The following is a 12,992-nucleotide window of genomic DNA, read 5'->3' as shown; positions in this document are numbered from 1 at the left end:
TTCTCCTGGTTCACCTGGTTCTCCTGGTTCTCCTAGTTCACCTGGTTCTCCTGGTTCTCCTCGTTCTCCTGGTTCACGTGGTTCTCCTGGTTCACCTGGTTCTCCTGGTTCTCCTGGTTCACGTGGTTCTCCTGGTTCACCTGGTTCTCCTGGTTCACCTGGTTCTCCTTGTTCTCCTGGTTCACGTGGTTCTCCTGGTTCACCTGGTTCTCCTGGTTCTCCTGGTTCCCCTTGTTCTCCTGGTTCACCTGGTTCTCCTGGTTCACCTGGTTTACTTGGTTCTACTGGTTCTCCTGGCTCACCTGGTTCTCGTGGTTCACCTGGTTCTCCTGGCTCACCTGGTTCTTCTGGTTCACCTTGTTCTCCTGGTTCATCTGGTTCTCCTGGTTCTTCTGGTTCTCCTGGTTCACCTGGTTCCTCTGATTCTCCTCGTTCACCTGGTTCTCCTGGTTTTCCTAGTTCACTTCGTTCTCCTGGTTTACCTGCTTCTCGTGGTTCACCTGGTTCTTCTGGTTCTTCTGGTTCTCCTAGTTCACGTGGTTCTCCTGGTTCACCTTGTTCACCTGGTTCTCGTGGTTTACCTGGTTCACCTGGTTCCCCTGGTTCTGCTGGTTCACCTTGTTCATTTGGTTCTCCTGGCTCTCCTGGTTCACTTTGTTCTCCTCGTTCACCTGGTTCTCCTGGTGTTTCCTTGTTCTCCTGGATTTCCTCGTTCTCCTGGCTCTCCTGGTTCTCCTGGTTCTCCCGGTTCAACTTTTCCCCTCGGTCTCCTTGTTCAACTGGTTCTCCTGGTTCACCTGGTTCTCCTGGTTCCCCTGGTTTACCTCGTTCACCTGGTTCTCCTTGTTCTCCTGGTTAACCTGGTTCTCCTGGTTCACCTGCTTCTCCTCGTTCTCCTTGTTCACGTGGTTCACCTGGTTCTCCTGGTTCTCCTGGTTGTCCTTGTTCACGTGGTTCACCTGGTTCTCCTGGTTCTCCTGGTTGTCCTGGTTCTCCTGGTTCTCCTGGTTCTCCTAGTTCACGTGGTTCTCCTGATTCACCTGGTTCTCCTGGTTCTCCTGGTTTTCCTGGTTCACCTGGCTCTCCTGGTTTTCCTTGTTCTCCTAGTTCCCCTTGTTCTCCTGGTTCACCTGATTTACCTGGTTCTCCTGGTTCTCCTGGTTTTCCTGGTTCTCCTGGTTCACCTGGTTCTCCTGGTTCTCCTAGTTCACCTGGTTCTCCTGGTTCACCTGGTTCTCCTTGTTCTTCTGGTTCACGTGGTTCTCCTGGTTCACCTGGTTCTCCTGGTGCTCCTGGTTCACCTGGTTCTCCTGGTTCACCTGGTTCTCCTTGTTCTCCTGGTTCACGTGGTTCTCCTGGTTCACCTGGTTCTCCTGGTTCTCCTGGTTCTCCTTGTTCTCCTGGTTTACGTGGTTCTCCTAGTTCACCTGGTTCACCTGGTTCTCCTTGTTCTCCTGGTTCTCGTGGTTCTCCTGGTTCACCTTGTTCACCCTTTTCACCTGGTTCTCCTGGTTCACCTGGTTTACTTGGTTCTACTGGTTCTCCTGGCTCACCTGGTTCTCGTGGTTCACCTGGTTCTCCTTGTTCTCCTGGTTAACCTGGTTCTCCTGGTTCACCTGCTTCTCCTCGTTCTCCTTGTTCACCTGGTTCACCTGGTTCTTCTGGTTCTCCTGGTTGTCCTTGTTCACGTGGTTCACCTGGTTCTCCTGGTTGTCCTGGTTCTCCTGGTTCACCTGGTTCTCCTAGTTTACGTGGTTCACTTGGTTCTCCAGGTTCACGTGGTTCACCTGCTTCTCCTGGTTTACTTGGTTTACTTGGTTCTCCTGGTTCTCCTGGTTCACTTGGTTCTCCTGATTCACGTGGTTCACGTGGTTCACCTGGTTCCCCTTGTTCACCTGGTTCTCCTAGTTCTCCTGGTTCACTTGGTCCACCTGGTTCACTTGGTTCACTTGGTTCCCCTCGTTCTCCTGGTTCACGTGGTTCACGTGGTTCACCTGGCTCACCTGGTTCTCCTAGTTCTCCTGGTTCCCATGGTTCACTTGGTTCACGTGGTTCTCCTGGTTCACCTGGTTCTCCTGGTTCACGTGGTTCTCCTGGTTCTCCTGGTTCACGTGGTTCACCTGGTTCCCCTTGTTCACCTGGTTCTCCTAGTTCTCCTGGTTCACTTGGTCCACCTGGTTCACTTGGTTCTCCTGGTTCACCTGGTTCTCCTGGTTCACCTGGTTCTTCTTGTTCTCCTGGTTCACCTGGTTCTCCTAGTTCAAGTGGTTCTCCTGATTCACCTTGTTCCCCTTGTTCTCCTAGTTCACGTGGTTCTCCTGGTTCACCTAGTTCCCCTTGTTCTCCTGGTTCACCTGGTTTTCCTGGTTCCCCTGGTTCTCCTGGTTCTCCTGGTTCACCTGGTGCACCTGGTTCTCCTTGTTCTCCTGGTTCACCTGGTTCTCCTGGTTCTCCTAGTTCACGTGGTTCTCCTGATTCACTTGGTTCTCCTGGTTCACCTGGTTCCCCTTGTTCACCTGGTTCCCCTGGTTCTCCTGCTTCTCCTGGTTCACCTGGTTCACCTGCTTCTCCTGGCTCACCTGGTTCTTCTGGTTCACCTGGTTCTCCTGGTTCCCCTGGTTCTCCTTGTTCACCTGGTTCTCCTGGTTCTCCTAGTTCACGTGGTTCTCCTGATTCACCTGGTTCTCCTGGTTCACCTTGTTCTCCTGGTTCACCTGCTTCTCCTGGTTCTCCTAGTTCACTTCGTTCCCCTGGTTTACCTGCTTCTCGTGGTTCACCTGGTTCTTCTGGTTCTTCTGGTTCTCCTAGTTCACGTGGTTCTCCTGGTTCACCTTGTTCATCTGGTTCTCGTGGTTAACCTGGTTCACCTGGTTTCCCTGGTTCTGCTGGTTCACCTTGTTCATCTGGTTCTCCTGGCTCTCCTGGTTCACTTTGTTCTCCTGGTTCACCTGGTTCTCCTGGTGTTTCCTTGTTCTCCTGGATTTCCTGGTTCTTCTGGCTCTCCTGGTTCTCCTGGGTCTCTCGGTTCACCCTTTCCCCTCGGTCTCCTGGTTCAACTGGTTCTCCTGGTTCCCCTGGTTCTCCTGGTTCACCTGGTTCTCCTGGTTCTCCTGGTTCACCTCGTTCACCTGGTTCTCCTTGTTCTCCTGGTTAACCTGGTTCTCCTGGTTCACCTGCTTCTCCTCGTTCTCCTTGTTCACGTGGTTCACCTGGTTCTCCTGGTTCTCCTGGTTGTCCTTGTTCACGTGGTTCACCTGGTTCTCCTGGTTCTCCTGGTTGTCCTGGTTCTCCTGGTTCACGTGGTTCTCCTGGTTCTCCTAGTTCACGTGGTTCTCCTGATTCACCTGGTTCTCCTGGTTCTCCTAGTTCCCCTTGTTCTCCTGGTTCACCTGATTCACCTGGTTCTCCTGGTTCTCCTGGTTTTCCTGGTTCTCCTGGTTCACCTGTCTCTCCTGGTTTTCCTGGTTCTCCTAGTTCCCCTTGTTCTCCTGGTTCACCTGATTTACCTGGTTCTCCTGGTTTTCCTGGTTCTCCTGGTTCACCTGGTTCTCCTGGTTCTCCTAGTTCACCTGGTTCTCCTGGTTCTCCTCGTTCTCCTGGTTCACGTGGTTCTCCTGGTTCACCTGGTTCTCCTGGTTCACGTGGTTCTCCTGGTTCACCTGGTTCTCCTGGTTCACCTGGTTCTCCTTGTTCTCCTGGTTCACGTGGTTCTCCTGGTTCACCTGGTTCTCCTGGTTCTCCTGGTTCTCCTTGTTCTCCTGGTTCACGTGGTTCTCCTAGTTCACCTGGTTCACCTGGTTCTCCTTGTTCTCCTGGTTCTCGTGGTTCTCCTGGTTCACCTTGTTCACTCTTTTCACCTGGTTCTCCTGGTTCACCTGGTTTACTTGGTTCTACTGGTTCTCCTGGCTCACCTGGTTCTCGTGGTTCACCTGGTTCTCCTGGCTCACCTGGTTCTTCTGGTTCACCTTGTTCTCCTGGTTTATCTGGTTCTCCTGGTTCTTCTGGTTCTCCTGGTTCACCTGGTTCCTCTGATTCTCCTGGTTCACCTGGTTCTCCTGGTTCACCTGGTTCTGCTGGTTCTTCTGGTTCACCTTGTTCTCCTTGTTCTTTTGTTTCTCCTGGTTCACCTGGTTCTCCTGGTTGTCCTTGTTCACGTGGTTCACCTGGTTCTCCTGGTTCTCCTGGTTGTCCTGGTTCTCCTGGTTCACGTGGTTCTCCTGGTTCTCCTAGTTCACGTGGTTCTCCTGATTCACCTGGTTCTCCTGGTTCTCCTAGTTCCCCTTGTTCTCCTGGTTCACCTGATTCACCTGGTTCTCCTGGTTCTCCTGGTTTTCCTGGTTCTCCTGGTTCACCTGTCTCTCCTGGTTTTCCTGGTTCTCCTAGTTCCCCTTGTTCTCCTGGTTCACCTGATTTACCTGGTTCTCCTGGTTTTCCTGGTTCTCCTGGTTCACCTGGTTCTCCTGGTTCTCCTAGTTCACCTGGTTCTCCTGGTTCTCCTCGTTCTCCTGGTTCACGTGGTTCTCCTGGTTCACCTGGTTCTCCTGGTTCTCCTGGTTCACGTGGTTCTCCTGGTTCACCTGGTTCTCCTGGTTCACCTGGTTCTCCTTGTTCTCCTGGTTCACGTGGTTCTCCTGGTTCACCTGGTTCTCCTGGTTCTCCTGGTTCTCCTTGTTCTCCTGGTTCACGTGGTTCTCCTAGTTCACCTGGTTCACCTGGTTCTCCTTGTTCTCCTGGTTCTCGTGGTTCTCCTGGTTCACCTTGTTCACCCTTTTCACCTGGTTCTCCTGGTTCACCTGGTTTACTTGGTTCTACTGGTTCTCCTGGCTCACCTGGTTCTCGTGGTTCACCTGGTTCTCCTGGCTCACCTGGTTCTTCTGGTTCACCTTGTTCTCCTGGTTCATCTGGTTCTCCTGGTTCTTCTGGTTCTCCTGGTTCACCTGGTTCCTCTGATTCTCCTGGTTCACCTGGTTCTCCTGGTTCACCTGGTTCTGCTGGTTCTTCTGGTTCACCTTGTTCTCCTGGTTCTTTTGTTTCTCCTTGTTCACCTGGTTCTCATGGTTCACCTTGTTCACCTGGTTCTCCTGGTTCACCTGGTTCTCCTGATTCACCTGGTTCCCCTGGTTCTCCTATTTCACCCCTTGTTCTGCTGGTTCCACTGGTTCTCCTGGTTCTCTTGGTTCTCCATGTTCTTTTCTCCTGGTTATCCTGGTTCTCCTAGTTCTCCTGGTTCACTTGGTCCACCTGGTTCACTTGGTTCTCCTGGTTCACCTGGTTCTCCTGGTTCTCCTGGTTCACCTGGTTCTTCTTGTTCTCCTGGTTCACCTGGTTCTCCTAGTTCAAGTGGTTCTCCTGATTCACCTTGTTCCCCTTGTTCTCCTAGTTCACGTGGTTCTCCTGGTTCACCTGGTTCCCCTTGTTCTCCTGGTTCACCTGGTTCTCCTGGGTTCCCTTGTTCTCCTGGTTCACCTGGTTTTCCTGGTTCCCCTGGTTCTCCTGGTTCTCCTGGTTCACCTGGTGCACCTGGTTCTCCTTGTTCTCCTGGTTCACCTGGTTCTCCTGGTTCTCCTAGTTCACCTGGTTCTCCTGATTCACTTGGTTCTCCTGGTTCACCTGGTTCCCCTTGTTCTCCTGGTTCACCTGGTTCCCCTGGTTCTCCTGCTTCTCCTGGTTCACCTGGTTCACCTACTTCTCCTGGCTCACCTGGTTCTTCTGGTTCACCTGGTTCTCCTGGTTCCCCTGGTTCTCCTTGTTCACCTGGTTCTCCTGGTTCTCCTAGTTCACGTGGTTCTCCTGATTCACCTGGTTCTCCTGGTTCACCTTGTTCTCCTGGTTCACCTGCTTCTCCTGGTTCTCCTAGTTCACTCGTTCTCCTGGTTTACCTGCTTCTCGTGGTTCACCTGGTTCTTCTGGTTCTCCTAGTTCACGTGGTTCTCCTGGTTCACCTTGTTCACCTGGTTCTTGTGGTTAACCTGGTTCACCTGGTTCCCCTGGTTCTGCTGGTTCACCTTGTTCATCTGGTTCTCCTGGCTCTCCTGGTTCACTTTGTTCTCCTGGTTCACCTGGTTCTCCTGGTGTTTCCTTGTTCTCCTGGATTTCCTGGTTCTTCTGGCTCTCCTGGTTCTCCTGGGTCTCTCGGTTCACCTTTTCCCTTCGGTCTCCTGGTTCAACTGGTTCTCCTGGTTCCCCTGGTTCTCCTGGTTCACCTGGTTCTCCTGGTTCTCCTGGTTCACCTCGTTCACCTGGTTCTCCTTGTTCTCCTGGTTAACCTGGTTCTCCTGGTTCACCTGCTTCTCCTCGTTCTCCTTGTTCACGTGGTTCACCTGGTTCTCCTGGTTCTCCTGGTTGTCCTTGTTCACGTGGTTCACCTGGTTCTCCTGGTTCTCCTGGTTGTCCTGGTTCTCCTGGTTCACGTGGTTCTCCTGGTTCTCCTAGTTCACGTGGTTCTCCTGATTCACCTGGTTCTCCTGGTTCTCCTAGTTCCCCTTGTTCTCCTGGTTCACCTGATTCACCTGGTTCTCCTGGTTCTCCTGGTTTTCCTGGTTCTCCTGGTTCACCTGGCTCTCCTGGTTTTCCTGGTTCTCCTAGTTCCCCTTGTTCTCCTGGTTCACCTGATTTACCTGGTTCTCCTGGTTTTCCTGGTTCTCCTGGTTCACCTGGTTCTCCTGGTTCTCCTAGTTCACCTGGTTCTCCTGGTTCTCCTCGTTCTCCTGGTTCACGTGGTTCTCCTGGTTCACCTGGTTCTCCTGGTTCTCCTGGTTCACGTGGTTCTCCTGGTTCACCTGGTTCTCCTGGTTCACCTGGTTCTCCTTGTTCTCCTGGTTCACGTGGTTCTCCTGGTTCACCTGGTTCTCCTGGTTCTCCTGGTTCTCCTTGTTCTCCTGGTTCACGCGGTTCTCCTAGTTCACCTGGTTCACCTGGTTCTCCTTGTTCTCCTGGTTCTCGTGGTTCTCCTGGTTCACCTTGTTCACCCTTTTCACCTGGTTCTCCTGGTTCACCTGGTTTACTTGGTTCTACTGGTTCTCCTGGCTCACCTGGTTCTCGTGGTTCACCTGGTTCTCCTGGCTCACCTGGTTCTTCTGGTTCACCTTGTTCTCCTGGTTCATCTGGTTCTCCTGGTTCTTCTGGTTCTCCTGGTTCACCTGGTTCCTCTGATTCTCCTGGTTCACCTGGTTCTGCTGGTTCTTCTGGTTCACCTTGTTCTCCTTGTTCTTTTGGTTCTCCTGGTTCACCTGGTTCTCATGGTTCACCTTGTTCACCTGGTTCTCCTGGTTCACCTGGTTCTCCTGATTCACCTGGTTCCCCTGGTTCTCCTATTTCACCCCTTGTTCTGCTGGTTCCACTGGTTCTCCTGGTTCTCTTGGTTCTCCATGTTCTGTTCTCCTGGTTATCCTGGTTCTCCTCGTTCACCTGGTTCCTCTGGTTCTCCCGGTTCACCTGGTTCTCCTGGTTCACCTGGTTCTGCTGGTTCTTCTGGTTCACCTTGTTCTCTTGGTTCACCTGGTTCTCGTGGTTCACCTGGTTCTCCTGGTTCACCTGGTTCTCCTGATTCACCTTGTTCCCCTGGTTCTCCTATTTCACCCCTGGTTCTGCTGGTTCCACTGGTTCTCCTGGTTCTCTTGGTTCTCCATGTTCTGTTGGTTCTCCTGGTTCACCTTGTTCTTCTGGTTCACATGGTTCACCTGATTCTCATGGTTCTCCTTGTTCTCCTTGTTCTCCTGGTTTACCTTGTTCACCTGGTTCACCTGGTTTTCCTGGTTCACCTTTTTCCCCTCTTTCTCCTGCTTCTCCTGGTTCACCTTGATCTCCTGGTTCTCCTGGTTTACCCGGTTCTCCTGGTTTACTTGGTTCTTCTGGTTCACCTGGTTCCTCTGGTTCACTTGTTTTTCGTTGTTCTCCTGGTTCACGTGGTTCACGTGGTTCTCCTGGTTCACCTGGTTCTTCTAGTTCTCCTGGTTCGCCTGGTTCTCTTGGTTGACGTGGTTCACTTGGTTCTCCTGGTTCACCTGGTTCTCCTGGTTCACCTGGTTCACCTGGTTCTCCTAGTTCTCCTGGTTCACCTGGTCCACTTGGTTCTCCTGGTTCACCTGGTTCTCCTGGTTCACTTGGTTCACTTGGTTCTCCAGGTTCACGTGGTTCACCTGCTTCTCCTGGTTTACTTGGTTTACTTGGTTCTCCTGGTTCTCCTGGTTCACTTGGTTCTCCTGATTCACGTGGTTCACCTGGTTCCCCTTGTTCACCTGGTTCTCCTAGTTCTCCTGGTTCACTTGGTCCACCTGGTTCACTTGGTTCACTTGGTTCCCCTGGTTCTCGTGGTTCACGTGGTTCACCTGGCTCACCTGGTTCTTCTAGTTCTCCTGGTTCACATGGTTCACGTGGTTCCCGTGGTTCTCCTGGTTCACGTGGTTCTCCTGGTTTACGTGGTTCTCCTGGTTATATTGGTTCACGTGGTTCTCCTGGTTCAACTGGTTCTCCTGTTTCACGTGGTTCACGTGGTTCTCCTGGTTCTCCTGGTTAACGTGGTTCACCTGGTTCTCCTGGTTCATCTGGTTCACCTGGTTCTCCTGGTTCACGTGGTTCACGTGGTTCTCCTGGTTCTCCTGGTTCACGTGGTTCTCCTGGTTCATCTGGTTCACCTGCTTCTCCTGGTTCCCTTGGTTTACTTGGTTCTCCTGGTTCACATGGTTCACCTGGTTCTCCTAGTTCTCCTGGTTCACCTGGTTCACTTGGTTCTCCTGATTCACGTGGTTTACGTGGTTCACCTGGTTCTCCTTGTTCACCTGGTTCTCCTAGTTCTCGTGGTTCACTTTGTTCACCTGGTTCACCTGGTTCACTTGGTTCACTTGGTTCCCCTGGTTCTCCTGGTTCACGTGGTTAACGTGGTTCACCTGGCTCACCTGGTTCACCTGGTTCTCCTAGTTCTCCTGGTTCTCCTGGTTCACCTGGTTCACCTGTTCCTCCATGTTCACGTGGTTCACCTGGTTCACGTGGTTCACCTGGTTCACGTGGTTCTCCTGATTTTCCTGGTTCACTTGGTTCTCCTGGTTCACATGGTTCACGTGGTTCCCTGGTTCACCTGGTTCACCTGGTTCACGTGGTTCTTCTGGTTCACCTGGTTCACCTTGTTAACCTGGTTCACGTGGTTCACGTTGTTCTTCTGGTTCATCTGGTTCACCTGGTTCTCGTGGTTCACCTGGTTCTTCTGCATACATTTGTCTATAACTTTTCCCGCCAACCGCGTCAATTTGCGGAAAAAATAGACAAATGTATGGAAAATGAAAAAAGGAAATGAACGCTTTCTAGCCCAGCTAGATCCTTCAAATCTTTTAAATAAAAACTTTTGCCTAGTATCTTAACTTTTCAATTCCTAAGTTGTTCAGATTTCAATTTTTGTAAAAGATATTTGCCGTCGGATACTGTAATTTCTACCCGCTTTGCCTACTCGTCAAGATGGCGTCGAAAACCGTTATAAGGCCTATTGTAAAGGGCTCCTAATGTAGAGCTTGTTTTGGGTCATTGCATTTTAGTGATGAGTTAAATTTTATAATTCATTTGACGGCTATAGAAATCATTTTGTGTCTGAAACTTTGTGTTTAGACAGATAACAATATAAAAGTTAAAATGGGGCCTTAAAGCCTGGTTTTCACTAGCGACGCAAGCACAAGCGCAAGGATAACAGCTCTTTTTTCTCCGTGAAAACGGCTTCGACTCAAGCCAAAGCACGAGCGCATTGCATTTGGATGCTTGTGCTTGTTCTAACGGCAAGTACAAGCATAAGTATCAAAATTTGTCCTTTTTGCGTGATCGCGCTTGTGCTTGCGTTGCTAGTGAAAACCAGGCTTAAACAAGCTCTAAAAATGCGTGAATAGCGTAAGAATGCGGGAAAGATGTAAAATACATGAGAATAACAAGGAACAAAAGAGAATACGAAACGAATAAAATGGTCTAATGAGCGATTAACATTGTACAAAGGGACTCTTTAGATATGCTAGAATAGTCATTAAAACAACTGGTTGGCGATTTTGCTGCCTTTCTATCAGGAGTTGAAGGTAGGTTTGTATTTTCTTATATAAAATGCTTCGAATAGGCGTAGATTTACGGGGTTAATACGCTTAGTATACGCATTTGTACTTTGTGTTTGTATATACGGTACATAGAACTTCAAGGAATATTTTTTCCAATCGTTTGATACGATGAGGCGGAGAGCTATTTCTAATAACATTCCCGACCCACCGCCCCTGAGAATTTTCTCACAAGACCCTGTTAAACGAACACAAACCTAAGAAAGAATTTTGGGGTCTATGTGCACCTATACCGTATCTATCGTTACAGAACGGTGTATTTTTATTGCTAGTATATAAATAAACAAACAATTCAAATTTGTTTAACGAGGGCCGACAGGGTCGCGAGTGACTGACAAATCTGTGACTGACGGTCTTGCGAGTGACTAACAAATCTGTGGCCCTCAGATTCCCGATCGAATCGGAATTTAGCAGTGTTGGTTTTTGCGGATGAAGGAAAAACGTAGAACCCGGAAAAAAAAAACCCTCGGAGCAAGGACGCGAACCAACAACAAACTAGACCTACATATGCCGCCGGGTCCGGGAATATCAATGAATGATTGATTGGTCACGCTATTGCTCTCATCGTCTTCGTTTTGTTTCGAAGGTTGCTTGCCATCGAAGTTCGGCTTTCCTACTGCATCCAAAAACAAACTTGGTCTAAAATATCAACTTTTCTACAAGAAACGACTCAACATGGCCAAGGAACAGCCGATTTCCATCTACGACCTCTAAAAATTGAAGACAATTCATTCTTTTCATTTATGCACAAAAACAGCCATGCATGCAATTTGCAACGGGTGCATCAATATGCAGGAATGCAGGGTTATTCATGGAGTTGGCAATCCATGATTTCTCTTAGCGGCGATGTACAACCACTGCCTGGTCCTGATTCAAATGCACAACATATCGTCACACGGACCGCAAGCAAGTTAGACATTCGCACTCTCTTCCTCGGTTGCATGACTTTCGTCGAAACAACAACTTTCATCGTAAACTTATTACCATACGCCCTAAAGCCTCCTACACAGTCATTATTTTTGACCTGTCACGTAAAAAAGAATGTCTGCGTAGGACGCTATACCCACCCAAACGTTAATGGAACCAACGAGGCCGTACTAATCAACACAAAGCGAGTCACGGCCGCGATTTTCCATCTCAATCTTCGCTCGCTAAATCAAAGGCCCTTTGGGCTGTCTCGTGTTACGAATATGTGCATCGTCACATGGGCCGCCAGCTTGTTAGACAGTCGTGCTCTCTTCCTTGGTCGACTTTCGTCGAAACAACAACTTTCATCGTAAACTCATTACCATACGCCCTAAAGCCTCCTACGCAGATATTCTTTTGGCTCGTCACGTAAAAAAAGAATGTCTGCGTAGGAGGCAATACCCACCCATCCGTTTATGAAACCAGCCAGGCCGTACTAATGCACCTATCAATGTTAAGCCCCAGGGTAGAGGGGGGCGGCAACCCACGGGAATTTGACATCGTGAAGCTCTCCCAGGGTAGGGATTTTGACATCTAAAATGGTCTCCTGGGTTAGAAATGTAGGAGGGGAAATGTGAAATTTGACATTCACTAGGTGCCCAGGGGTGGGGAATTCGAGAATACGAAACGAATAAAATGGTCTAATGAGCGATTATCATTGTTCAAAGGGACTCTTTAGATATGCTAGAATAGTCATTAAAACAACAGGTTCGCGATTTTGCATTGCTGCATTTCTATCAGGAGTTGAAGGTAGGTTTGTATTTTCTTATATAAAATGCTTCGAATAGGCGTAGATTTACGGGGTTAATACGCTTAGTATACGCATTTGTACTTTGTGTTTGTATATACGGTACATAGAACTTCAAGGAATATTTTTCCAATCGTTTAATACGATAAGGCGGAGAGCTATTTCTAATAACATACCCGACCCACCGCCCCTGAGAATTTTCTCACAAGACCCTGTTAAATGAACAGAAACCTAAGAAAGAATTTTGGGGTCTATGTGCACCTATACCGTATCTATCGTTACAGAACGGTGTATTTTTATTGCTAGTATATAAATAAACAAACAAATCAAATTTGTTTAACAAGGGCCGACAGGGCCGCGAGTGACTGACAAATCTGTGACTGACAATCTTGCGAGTGACTGACAAATCTGTGGCCCTCAGATTCCCGATCGAATCGGAATTTAGCAGTGTTGGTTTTTGCGGATGAAGGAAAAACGTAGAACCCGGAGAAAAAACTCTCGGAGCAAGGACGCGAACCAACAACAAACTAGACCTACATATGCCGCCGGGTCCGGGAATATCAATGAATGCTCATTATGGCCACGCTATTGCTCTCATCGTCTTCGTTTTGTTTCGAAGGTTGCTTGCCATCGAAGTTCGGCTTTCCTACTGCATCCAAAAACAAACTTGGTCTAAAATATCAACTTTTCTACAAGAAACGACTCAACATGGCCAAGGAACAGCCGATTTCCATCTACGACCTCTAAAAATTGAAGACAATTCATTCTTTTCATTTATGCACAAAAACAGCCATGCATGCAATTTGCAACAGGTGCATCAATATGCAGGAATGCAGGGTTATTCATGGAGTTGGCAATCCATGATTTCTCTTAGCGGCGATGTACAACCACTGCCTGGTCCTGATTCAAATGCACAACATATCGTCACACGGACCGCAAGCAAGTTAGACATTCGCACTCTCTTCCTCGGTTGCATGACTTTCGTCGAAACAACAACTTTCATCGTAAACTTATTACCATACGCCCTAAAGCCTCCTACACAGTCATTATTTTTGACCTGTCACGTAAAAAAGAATGTCTGCGTAGGACGCTATACCCACCCAAACGTTAATGGAACCAACGAGGCCGTACTAATCAACACAAAGCGAGTCACGGCCGCGATTTTCCATCTCAATCTTCGCTCGCTAAATCAAAGGCCC

Source organism: Oculina patagonica, chromosome 11 (assembly GCF_052425735.1).
Source record: "Oculina patagonica isolate OP01 chromosome 11, crgOcupat, whole genome shotgun sequence".
NCBI lineage: Eukaryota > Metazoa > Cnidaria > Anthozoa > Scleractinia > Oculinidae > Oculina > Oculina patagonica.
The sequence above is the reverse complement of the archived record's forward strand: the minus strand, read 5'-3'. Positions refer to the sequence as shown.